This window comes from Marmota monax, unplaced genomic scaffold, assembly GCF_021218885.2.
Source record: "Marmota monax isolate L192 unplaced genomic scaffold, Marmota_monax_Labrador192_F-V1.1 WCK01_AAM20220418_F8-fsc01845, whole genome shotgun sequence".
In the NCBI taxonomy this organism is placed as follows: Eukaryota; Metazoa; Chordata; class Mammalia; order Rodentia; family Sciuridae; genus Marmota; species Marmota monax.
Window position 1 is genome coordinate 1 of NW_026693385.1, and position 13,172 is coordinate 13,172.

The following is a 13,172-nucleotide window of genomic DNA, read 5'->3' on the forward strand; positions in this document are numbered from 1 at the left end:
GGAAATAGTAAACTGTATCTAAGACCAGCCAAAATGTTGTACAGGACATAGAGAATAGAAAGAGCATTTATGTTACTCCCAAGTTTCATAAGCTAAAAGGCTAGCTCCCAAAGGGGTGGCCCTACAAGGAGGCAGTTGGGAGGGAACAGGAATTAGGTGACATAGTGAGGGGATCAGCACCCTTATTTAGACACATGGATCTCTCCTTTGCAGAAAACAGGTGTCGTTTGGTCTTTCACTGATATTCAGTGATTAAATGATTACAGTTGGGTATTCAAGGTATTGCCAAAATTGTCAATACCTTTACAATGAAGACGGGTGTGATGGTGCACACCTGTATCCCAGCGGTTCAGGAGTCTGAGGCCCTAGGTGATATAGCAAGACTCTTGTCTCAAAACAAATAATCTAAAAGGGGCTGGTGGTTAAGCACCTCTGGGTTCCATTCCTGATAACAAAAAACCACACAGTTAACATGAACCTGCCAAGTTCAGACAACAACAGTGAAAAACTGTCATCCTTTGTCAAATTCATCACCTTGTGAAGGACAGATACTAGTTTTCATGAAATCACATTCATAAATTTATCCACCACTATTTTTGTAGAATTGGACTCAAATTCTGCAGCAATAATGCAAGACAGAGTTTCTCTGTATCTTACGTGGTATTTTGGAATCTAGGGTTGGATTTCAATTTGAAACCACTGAAAAGACAAATCTGAATCTTACAAACTTTCTATACATACTCAGGGGTAGCAAAAGGTAAATTAGGTAATTAGGTGTTTTCTTTTTCTTTTTTTCTTTTTTCTTTTTTTTTTTTTGATGCCCCCGAGATTAAACTCAGAGATATTTTACTACTGAGCCACATCCCCAGTCATTTTTATATTTTATTTTGAGACACAGTTGCACCAGGTTGCATAAGGCCTCGCTAAGTTGCTAAGGCTGTCCTCAAATTTGCAACACTCCTGTCTCAGCCTCTGGAGCAGGAAGGATCACAGGTGTGCACCACTGTATCTGACTGTAAGTTGGGATTTTTAACAACAACAAAAAAAGGTGGATTTTAATCCACCTCTCTCTTGCCTCTTTAATAATAGTCCATCCCATTTGGCTCTGAATAAATAAACCTGGGCCTCAGATAAGTGAGCACATCATTTCAAGTGACACACAGAAAGCTTTGGTGTTGAGGGAGCACAGATGTGTCAGGCTCAAGGGGCAGGGAAGGTCCCTGACAGCTGGGATATGCTACCTCCTGGTCTTGCTCATGGAAAGCTTCCAGGATCACCCTCCCAGGGACCTGGACCACGACTCCAGTCTATGAGGCTTTTCAGGTTTGCACAGCTCTGCACTGGGGTGGGTGGTCCTTATGCTCTGGGAGAGGTTTTGCTCCTTCATGTCGTGACCCCCTCGCCAGCAAGGAAGACACAACACAGGATTCTTCTTTCAGCAGTTTATTCAGGCCTTAACTCTAGTATTCTCTTCAGCACTCTCTCTCTCCTCACGCCCCCACACACAGCCTAATAAAGCTTACTCAAGTCCAATCCAAAGCTGCCACGCGGAGTTTTCTCATAGGGTATTGAAGGACAGTGCTCCAACTCTCCCTAATAAGGAGTTGTTTACCAAGATCCACAACAGAGACTGGCGCCATCTTCTAATGGCGGCAACGGTCTACAAACACGGCTCACCACAGTTCCCCCTTATTTCTTAAAAAACAATGCAGGCGAAAGTAGAGGTCCTATCCCACTGTGCAAACATGGCTGCAATGTATGGCTCAGTCCTAAGGAGGCGCCTTCCCCAGATCTGATACCATATCAGCCGACGCCTTTTTCGTGGGACGGGGCATGGACGCCAAACCCATATGCAATAGGACATGCTTTCCTTGAGGTCCGGAGACTGGATCACTCAAGTGCAGTGCCTTGCCTCGCATCCTGCATCATGATGACGGTGAAAAGGAAGGGGGATTTTACAAGGAGCCGGTCAGTGACTATGAGGTTGGAAGTGGCAACACCGTCTCTCAGCCCCTGAGAAAACGAAGGGTCCAAAGCATAAAGTGCAGCACCAGCATGGAAGCCCACCTGCATGCAATGGCAACAAGGCCTGCAGAGTGCATGGGTCTTCCATAACTGGGAAAGCAGGAAGAGGAGGGCATGCCAATCCCAGTACAATGTCAAAGATAACTTGGGGTGCAATGGCCAGAACCCAGGAAATTATTGCTTAAGTTGCGCAAGCCAAACTTGTGGAGAGATACCATTCTCTAGGGCTGAAAAAGCCTGGACAATCATAGCCTTTTCTTGGCTATGGCTAGCTCTTAGGCGACAGAAAAGCCACAGACAAAGGACAATCCCAAAACAACACATCGCTCCAAAAATGCCTACTCCCACCCATTCCTTAAAGAAAGAAAAAGCAGAAGACAGCCAATTCGTAAATTGGCCCAATGTCACAGGGTCCACACGAGTGTTGTTCAACATGGCAATTTGTGTCAGTTGGGTCTGGATCAACTTCTCTGCTTCCATGGACCAGTTTCCGGCCAGGTACTGTCCAATAATTTGAGAGGCATTTCTGGAATCATTAAATCTAAGAGATGTTATACATAGATGTGCACGATGATCAACACAACCCAAATGTACTAGGTCTGACAATTCCTCAATCTGAGCTTGGAGGAGATCCACCCTTTGATTAATGGCCAAAATTCCTGATAAAATATGTTGATTGATTTTACTTTGAGACTCTAAAATGTTGGAAGTTTGTTGGATGACCTGATTAACCATGGCCGCAGTCTGCACTTGATTAGCCATGGCCACTCCCGCAGTGACCGCTGCAGCAGCAGACACTGCAACCGCTGTTACAATAGCTGCCGTGATTCCAAAATCCCTACGGCTCCTGAGCACCTCAATAATAGGGAAGGAGTCCGGATCCGCAGTAACCGGAATCGGGATGAAAGTCGGGACCTTCATAACAATTGTCGTGCTCCAGGATCCATTCCAACACTCAGACAAGACACATGTACAATTAGAACAGTCAATCACTTCTGATCCTGTAGTATTGGTATCATTGGTCAAAAGGAATAGAAACGGAGAATGAAGGCAGACTGCTGCAGAGGGCAGTGTAGCATTGGACACCTGAGAATTGTATGAACTGATCTTAAGCCTCCTACCATTAGCAGTGTCCTGTAAAGAGCCAGACACATTAAACAGCCAGCTCTGGACTCCTCTCAATTGAGCCAGAGCAGAGACATCGGCTGTGGCCCCCTTTTCATTGGAAATCAACCATTGAAACCAAGACCAGCCTGTTCCTGTAGTGGAATTATCCTTGGAAGAATTATACAAATACCTTTTAAGAGAAGGGGAAAGAGAGAAACCCACAGCAACTTTGCGCTTCTCCCAAGAATGATCTTGACAAGGCGTGAATGTCGGGGGGAAGGAATAATACAGGGTACAATAAGGAGAGGCCTTAAAATAAGTGGCATTACTAGCGTTAGGAAAAGCCACCGGGAGTGACACCTGGGAAATTATAGCCAAAGTGGTGATATTCATTTCGGTCGAATTTGTAGTCTCTCCTGAGCCCTCCTGTGCCCCCTTACTCACTTGGCTAAGCACCGCAGCCAAGGTTCCCAGTGAGACCCTACTGTTCTGTAAGGGGTCCTCCCAATTGGTCAAATTGTTACGCTGTAAGCGAATACAACGGGTTCTCAAAAAACTGAAGCAGAAAACTCCCGTGAGATTAACACGAGAAAGGTTGAAAACCCGTTCCCCATCTCCTCTAGGGGAGACACAAGGGGCAGACATCTCACATGAAGTAGAATAAAGAGTGGGGAGGACACTAGAATTTTTATGGACCAGCATCGGCATCGGCCATGTCCGAACTACCGCCCACCACTGCATCGGTAACATCTGGACCATCATCGTCTGTGATAGGGCCAGGATACTCAGCAGAATGAAGGGTCTCATCGTTGGACTTTTGTAGGGTCCCCCATTGTTGGTCAGTTGTCTTCGAGACTTTTCTCGTTAGTCGTTCAGGGATCCACACCGGCTCCGCTCGGTCCTGTGGGAAAACACAAACAGAACCTCGTGCCCATGCCAGCACGGGATCAGGCCCATACCACTGTCCGGAAAGGACATCTTTCCACTTAACATACCCAAAATTCGGGGCAGAGGGCGAACAATGCCTATCTGCAGCAGAGCACCCTTGGATGTCCAGATTTAAAAAATTGATAGTAAATAGAGCCAGGGAGAGGCGCTCTTTCGGGGAGTGGCCTAAGCCAATTCCCCCTTTTTGTTTTAGTAACATCTCTTTTAGAGTCTTATGAGCACACTCTACAATACCCTGGCCTTGTGGATTATAAGGTAAACCATGGACAAGTTGGATCCCCATCTGGCTGCAAAAGGAAGAAAATTGTCGCCCAGTATATGCTGGACCATTGTCCGTCTTAATGGACTGTGGTAATCCCCAGGCTGCCCAAGCTTCCAAGCAATGTGTGATAACATTTCCAGCTTTTTCCCCAGACAAAGCGGAAGCATAGATAATGCCAGAACAAGTATCCACAGATACATGGACATATTTAAGTTTACCAAATTCAGGAACATGAGTAACATTCATTTGCCATATAGTTAAAGGCCGTAAACCACGAGGATTTACGCCTATAGAAGGAGGATGATGTAAAATCACACAATTAGGACAATCTAACACAATCTGTCGAGCATCAGCACGGGAGATGGTAAAGCGTTTCTGAAGTGCTCGTGCATTAATATGAAACTTACTATGAAAGTTTCTAGCTTGATCTAAGGAGGAAATAGGGAACACCCAAGAAGGACGAGTAGCAAGATCTGCCTGGGCATTACCCACAGAAAGAGCACCCGGTAAACCTGTGTGGGCTCGAATATGCAAGGGGTAAAAACAGGCGGAACGATTCCAAATCAATGTTTGAAGATGGAGAAAAAGAGAAGACATTACTCCTGATGTGTGTATGGGACCCACTGCTTCCAACACCTTTAAGGCTTGAACTACATAAACAGAATCTGAGATTAAGTTAAAAGGAAATGGACATTGCTCAAAAACTTTTATGACAATTTGCAGTTCCACCCATTGTGGATTACCAGGAGCAAACTGATGTTGGATAGGAGGCTGATCATTTACCACATAGGCTCCAATACCAGTCTTAGATCCATCTGTAAAGATATTTGCAGCTCCTGGAATAGGCGTAGAAGAAGTGATTTTAGGGAAAATGATAGGATGTTCCTTAACAAATGTAATAAGAGGATGTGATGGATAGTGATTATCTATCTCTCCTAGAAAAGAGCATCTTAATATAGCCCAATTATCCAAGTTAGCACATAAGACCAGAATTTGTTGACATGTATAAGGAACAATCACAGACGTTGGAGCAAAACCAAAAAATTGTACACTTTGTTGTATCCCTAACATAGCTAAGGAAGCAACTGCATCAGGATAATACTCAAGGGATTTTCCAGGGGACATACGTGGATGTATCCACAGTAAAGGACCATCTTGCCATAAAACTCCAGTAGGTTGTCGCACAGTGGCGAGCACACATAGATGGAGAGGTTTATCCTCTTGAAACCTACAAAGGCTAGCATGTTGTATAGCCTCTTCCACTTTAAGCAACACTGACCTGGCTTCCTCAGTAAGATGTCAAGGGGAAGTAAGATCTGAATCACCTTTAAGAATTTCATACAAAGGTTTTAATTCAACATTGGGAATATGTAGGTAGCTTCTAATCCAATTTATATCACCCAATAGTTTTTGGAAATCATTTAGCATCTGTAATTTATCAGTCCTCAGAGTTATCTTTTGGGGTGTGATAGCTTTACAAGAGATAGTAGCACCAAGATAATTAATGGAGTCCCCCATCTGTACCTTATCAGGTGAAATAAACAAGTTTTTTAGCTGTATCAAATGTACTAAATCAGTATAAGTGGCCTCCAACATACATTGGGTCTTTGCTGCTAACAAAATATCATCCATATAATGTACACACCTTAATGATGGATATTTTTGTCTGAGTGGAGCAATAGTCACACCAACAAACATTTGACACATGGTAGGACTATTTGCCATGCCCTGCGGCAGAACCACCCACTCAAACCTTTGATCAGGCTCCTCATGATTACACGAAGGTAAGGTGAAAGCAAAACGTTCTGAATCTAGAGGATGCAATGAGATGGAAAAGAAACAATCTTTAATGTCTATACATATCACTGGCCAATTTTTAGGGATAGTAGAAAGCAAAGGCAACCCTCTCTGAATAGATCCCATGAGTTGCATTTGAGCATTAATAGCCCGTAGATCGTGCAGCAGCCGCCATTTTCCAGTCTTTTTCTTAATAACAAATATGGGTGTATTCCAAGGAGAAGTGGATGGCCTTATATGTCCTAACTTTAACTGTTCTTGAATTAAAACATGTGCTGCAGCCAGTTTCTCAGAGGAGAGTGGCCACTGAGGCACCCATACTGGCTCCCCTGACTTCCAGGTAATGGGCACCTGATCCTCAGCGGCCCCTAAGAAAAACCCAACCCATGTCTGTTAAGTTTTGGTATTGATTGTGTGGGACATCTATGTCCCTGTAAATTTTTACCTAATCCAAGACCTGGTCTATATCCCATGTCTTGCATCATCTTTTGGGCAACTGTTGAGTATTCATTACTAAGTTGAAACCCCATGTCCTTCATAAGATCACGTCCCCATAGGGAGATTGGGAGATCAAGTACATATGGTTGAAAAATGCCAGAATGTCCTTCAGAATCTTTCCATGATAGATGTCCACAGCTGACTTGTGGAGCTTGAGCATATCCTAAACCCCTCAGCGATTGATCCGAGAGTTGCACCGGCCACCCCTTTGACCAGTCCTTCATTGCTATTATGCTACGATCTGCTCCAGTATCCAGTAATCCTAAAATTGATTTTCCTTCTATAGTTAATTTTAATGTGGGACGGTCATCCATTTCTAAGGACAAAAAGACACAATTTCCCCCCCGTTGTCCCAATCTTATCATTTAATCTCAAATGGGAGCCAGCAGGAAAACGGGTATGTAGACTGGGTAGAATTAACAATTGAGCAATCCGGTCTCCTGGGGAGATGGACACAATACCTTTTGGAGCTTCTACCATAACTTTTACTGTTCCTATTGTATCCAGATTAATAATTCCAGGGAAGATGTAAAGGCCTTGTAAAGCAGAAGAAGCACGCCCAACTAACAACCCTACAGTACCAGGTGGCAAAGGTCTTTTAAAATCAGTTTCCACCAATTGGACTCCCATTTTGGGTGTTAATACGAGTCTGGAGGCGAAACAGAGGTCCAGTCCCGCGGCACCTGTAGTGGTTCTCCGCGATCTTTGGGATATCGTAGAGATGGCCATGTTTCACTCTCCATGGTCCCATTCTCCATTGCCCCATATATTTGCGGGCCCTGAGGTCGAGGGCCCTTCCGGCCATTTTTTGGCACCTGTCTATCTGATATTGGCTGTCCATGGATGTCCTTGACTGATCTGCATTCATTAGCCCAATGTTTACCCTTTTTGCAATGAGGACATAGTCCTGGCTGTCGAACAATTGAGGATGACCCTTTTTTGTCCTGTAACTGACATGTTTGTGGACAATCACGCTTAAAATGTCCCTCCTGGCCACATCTAAAGCACTTTCCTGTATGAGGGGGTGGTTTTCAGGTTAGCTGGAGAACAGCAGCAGCCAACCCTGCATTAGTAAGGGGCCCACCTATTTCCCTACAGACTTTCATCCATGCCTCTATTCCTTTATTTTTATATGGGGTTATAGCTGCTTTGCATTCCTTAGTACATTGTTCAAAAACAAGTTGTTTGATCAAAGGCATAGCTCTATCAGGGTCCCCGAATATTTTCCCCGCTGCATCTACCATCCGAGCCACAAAGTCAGAAAAAGGCTCTGTGGGGCCTTGGATGATCTTAGTTAGATTACCAGATACTTCCCCTCTGTTAGGCAAGGACTTCCAGGCTCGGATGCAGATGTTGTTGATTTGTTCATATACTTCCAGTGGGTACCCTGTTTGTTGATTGGCAAATCTGCCCTGTCCCAAAAGCATATCCTTATCCCAGGCAGGGCGTCCCGCCGCATGGTTTTGGGCCGCTTGCTCCACTGCCCCCTCTAACATAAATGCTCTCCAATCCAGATACTTTCCTGGAGAAACACAGACGGAGTCATACAAAAGCGAGAAAGGCCCTCCACCTGAGTAAGTGTAAATGCAGCAGCCACACCATAGGTTCGGACTGATTCAGCCAATGTCTTGACAATTTTAAAGTCAAGGGGTTCATGATATCGCCCCCGATTGGCATCTTGAAACACAGGGAATGCTAGACCCATGTCCAAATGAACCTTTCTCCATGTTTGTGCATGAAACGTCCTATTGAGTCCTGGGTTAGGATAGGGTGGAGGGTCAGGAGGAATCTCCAAAATATCCTCCCCCTCTTCCTCATATCCTATATCTGTCTTTGGGTACTTATGTTCTGTGTAGACAGCCTTATGGGGATCACCTCGCCCTTTAGTTTCACCTTTTCCCCTTTTCTCTCTAGCTTGCCGTGATAGCAATTCCAATACTTCCTCATTGTCTGAACTAGTGTCTTCCTCAAAGGTTTTCAATTCAGTCAAATCTGGATAAAGTCTAGTCTTTGGCTGGCTTGAACGTTTATCATCTCTATCACTCCCCCCACTCTTAATACTCTCAGCTCCCTCGGACCTCTCCTCATGCAATTGTTCAAGAACCTCCTGTCCTTTGGTTAGGGCATCCTGACATCTACTGTCAGATAACAACCCCTTACTAACTTCCATAAGGGAATCACCCCACCTTCGAGGGTCCCTTGTTCATGTGCAAAATCTAAATCCTTGCCTAGTTTTTCCCAGCTGGGGGTCGTGAGACTGCCCAAGTAAGCAAACCACGGGGACGCTAGGTCTACTTGTTTTAAGAACATCTGCAAAGTACTCTGTTTAACTTTTAAACCTTTAGATCGTAGCAGTCCATCCAGGGCTAACAGAATAGGGCTAGAAGCAGAGGCGCCCATGGTGTTAATGCAGAAAGTGAAAGCAAAGAAAGAAAGCGAAAGTCCAAAAAATCCCCGCTCTCTCTTCTTACAGAGGAGCGACCCGCTAATTTTTCGCGGATTCCCACTTACCTGGGAACTTACCGGTGCACCACCCTGACCGCTGAAAGTTCTGGATCCTGGGATTGAGAGGTATTCGGTTCCCCGTGCGGGCCACCAATTGTCGCGACCCCCTCGCCAGCAAGGAAGACATGACACAGGATTCTTCTTTCAGCGGTTTATTCAGGCCTTAACTCTAGTCTTCTCTTCAGCGCTCTCTCTCTCCTCACGCCCCCACACACAGCCTAATAAAGCTTACTCAAGTCCAATCCAAAGCTGCCACGCGGAGTTTTCTCATAGGGTATTGAAGGACAGCACGCCAACTCTCCCTAATAAGGAGTTGTTTACCAAGATCCACAACGGAGACCGGCGCCATCTTCTAATGGCAGCAACGGTCTACAAACCCGGCTCACCACACCTTCACACTGTGAGAGACTAAAAGGGCAGGAGTCACTGCTGACCAGGCCCCTCAGCACCAGCATCCATAGGCTGACTGTCCACCTGTCTCCAAGGAATGGGAACAGAGATTGGGAAAAACAAGGTCCCAAGGAAGTAGCTGTTTAGATGAGGCCTTTTCCAGGAGATTCCTCAGCCCAGGGGCCCCAGCAGCTTCAGTGAGAGGCTGCACCCCACACCTCAGGCTATCCTCTGGGAGGAGCTGACCCAGGGCCCAAAATTCTGTTCACCCTGCAAGGCACAGGGCAGCTGTGGGCACTTTGTGGCAGCTCCAGGAGAGAATAGTGACATGGGACTCTGTGAGGTGTCCAAAGGGAACCTCTGCCCAAGAAATCTGACATTGTGTCTACGCCTAAGGAAGATAAAAGAAAAAGCACAAGATTTTTACAGCTGTGAACTCAACTTTTCTATACAGTTGCATCTACATCAAAGAACCTTCAGAGTACTTGACTTTGGCTAACTAGACCACCATGAGGGTGGAAAGGCAGGGTTCTATATGGAGAGCAAACATTATCTTGGGCTATCTTAAGCCCTTTAATAGCCAATCATCTTAATTTCTGTATCAGATCACAATCTCAAAACTTCTCAGAATATATCACTAACCTTACCAGACGTCTCCAAAATCTACCAAAGCTCAGAATACAATAACAGACATACAGAAGAAATTTTCTTTATTTTTTTTCTGTACCCCACCAATCTGATGTTCCTACCAATGCAATTGGTTAATGCAGTGATACACAGTTTCTTTTATAAAAGTTCACGGAGGCCAGGCACCGTGGCATACAACCGTAATCCCAGCAGCTTGAGAGCCTATGATAGGAGGATTGCTAAATTAAAAGCCAGACTCAGCAACTTAGTGAGACCATCAGGAACTTAGTGACATCATGTCTGAAAATACAATATAAAAAGGGCTGGGAATGTGGCTCAGTGTTTAAGTTCCCCTGGGTTCAATTCCTGGTATATTAAAAATGAAAAAAAAAGAAGAAAGGAAGGAAGGAAGGATGGAAGGAAGGAAGGAAGGAAGGAAGGAAGGAAGGATGGAAGGAAGGAAGGAAGGAAGGAAGGGAAAAGAAAATAAAGAAGAAAGAAAGAAAGAAAGAAAGAAAGAAAGAAAGAAAGAAAGAAAGAAAGAAAGAAAGAAAGAAAGAGAGAGATGTAACCTCTTCCAGGGAGGGACACACACATCATTCAGGGTAACTTGAATCCATGTTCCTTAATATGATAATTAATATTTGGGTTAAAATGAACTATTTTCTGTAGCTGGGGTTGTCGATGCCTTTAATCCCAACAGATTGGGAAGCTGAGGCAGGAGAATCACAACTTTCAGGCCAGGCTGGGCACCATAGCCAGATCCTTTCTGAAAATCATACTGAAGAGAGCTGAGGATGAAGGACAGTAAAAGAATCAGACGTTATTGTAGTGGCATCCCCTTTTTTCCACAGAAAATTTTAACTGGGTTTTTCCAGAAATCTTCACCATGGCTAATTTTAGGACTGTCAACAAAAGAGTGTCCACAAAAATGTTCAGTGTAGATAAACTTCCTATTTTTGTGTTGCCCTATTTTACTGGGCTGCTAGTCTGGAAGAAATCAGCACTCCAGGTGCTGGACTCCCCCTTACTAGTTTTTTACACACTTGTATCCAGTATAGTAGTTTGTAGAAATGTGCAAACAAGGCCTTTGGCCTTGAGCTGTGCTTCACAGAGAAGTCACCAACTGGGCTCCCTGGTAACAGCTGGTGAGGGAAGAAAGAAAGGCGAGAAGAAGCTCTCCCCTTCTCACGTGCTGTCATTGAAGGGTTAACTTTGCCAGAACAGAGAAAGAAAAACCTGCTTTTATATGTGTGATGTGACAATTTGACTATGGTGACTCCACTTTGTGAACTCAGCCATGACACTCAAAAAGCTCATGACTGGGGCAGTTTGTATTCTTTTGTTCATGAAAATTCCCCAAGAACACAGAATGATCTATGTGGCCAACTGGAGACTACCTGACCACAACTTTCAGGCTTGCTTAGGTTGCCTGAACCCCAAACTTCCCTTTTCTGGTTTTTGTGCTTAAATATGGAGCCAACTGAAGGCAGGGGCACCACTCTGACCACCTCATTCTTTTGAGAGCAGACTGTCTGCCACTGGCCAGCAATAAAGGCTTAACTGGAATGAGACTGTGTGGTCTTAGAGTTATTTGAGGGTCTTGGTATTAAAATGTGAACTTCTGAGCCCCTCCCCTTACATTCTGGGTATAAAATTCTGAAACCACCTGAACTCGGGGTTCAGGGGATGGATGGATTGGATACAGCAAAAACAGTGCCCTCTGAGACTGGCTGCAGCCAGATAAAACTGTTTCCAGCTATCTTCAGTGCCTTGCCTCCTTTATCCCTACATCATTATTACCCTATGTGCTTACCTAACTACAGGACTGGTGTGACTCTACATCATGGACTATCAGAAAAGGGAGCAGTTATACTCTATTGATGTAGCCCAGAATTCTATATCCCTGGGATCTATAAACAACCTCCTTATTCCCTTTAAAGCAGTTATTTTGACCAAACACAAGGAAGTGTTAAGTGATCATTCTTTCCCCTTAAGGATAATATTCACAAATAGAAAACAAATGCTTTCAAAAGTGTTCTTCTCGCCAGGGACATTGGCACAAGCCTGTAATCCCAGATACACGGGAGGCTGAAGCAGGAGGATCAAAAGTTGGAGGCCAGCCCAGATTCCAACACATGGGGAAGGGTGGAAGGGAGGGGGGGAAGGGAGGGGGGAGGGAGGGGGGAAGGGAGATTGATTGATTCTTTCCTATTTCACTAAGTGATAATGACAATTAGCAGACGGTGTCCATTTGAAATGAGTGGGAAGAACGAATGTCTGGCCGAGCTGTGAGGTGGAGGGAAGGTGGTGCCTGCAATTTGGAGGACCTCCACTGGGTGGAGCTCCACTGGGAGAAGAAAGATGCATTTGTGGCCCTGCTTCCTACACGTTGGGAAAAGTGAGTGCGGGTCACAGGTAGGGCGCAAAGGGGACACCTGGGACCTGAGCCACCCTTCCAAACCCAGGGAACCAGGGGACAGGGCCCAAGGCCATCCGACAGCGGGGACTCCGCAGCACTCAGCAGCTCACCCGCGCGACTGGCCCCAAGGCAGGTGCTGACCGCCTACCTTCGGCAAACTCACCATTTTTGGCTTCTGTGGTGACCTGGCGTCCTCTGGAGGAACCTCAGGGCACCTGAGATCCCCGGGAACACTGGCAGCATAGAGTCACCTGGGTCCCTGGAGCAGAGAACAAGGGGCCTGGAGAAGGAGTAGCCCAGTCAGTGAGGAAGAAAAGCCCGCTATATTGCGGAAGACCGCCCTTCCCCTGCCTCTGCGCACTGATTGGACAGTTCCCCCCCAACGACCCGGATGGATGGCTTCCAGGCCCTCCTCGGCATCGTGACTGACAGCTATCATCATCCAATCACTGGCTGAAATTGGGTAGAGTGACAGATTCTTGGCCCCAGCCCTTTTCAGGAGGAGCTTCCCGGCTGTGCTGGGAACTAATCCAGGTGGGAAGCCTTGGTTTAGCCTCTGGGACAGAGGTGACACCTGGCGCTGAGCTAGGC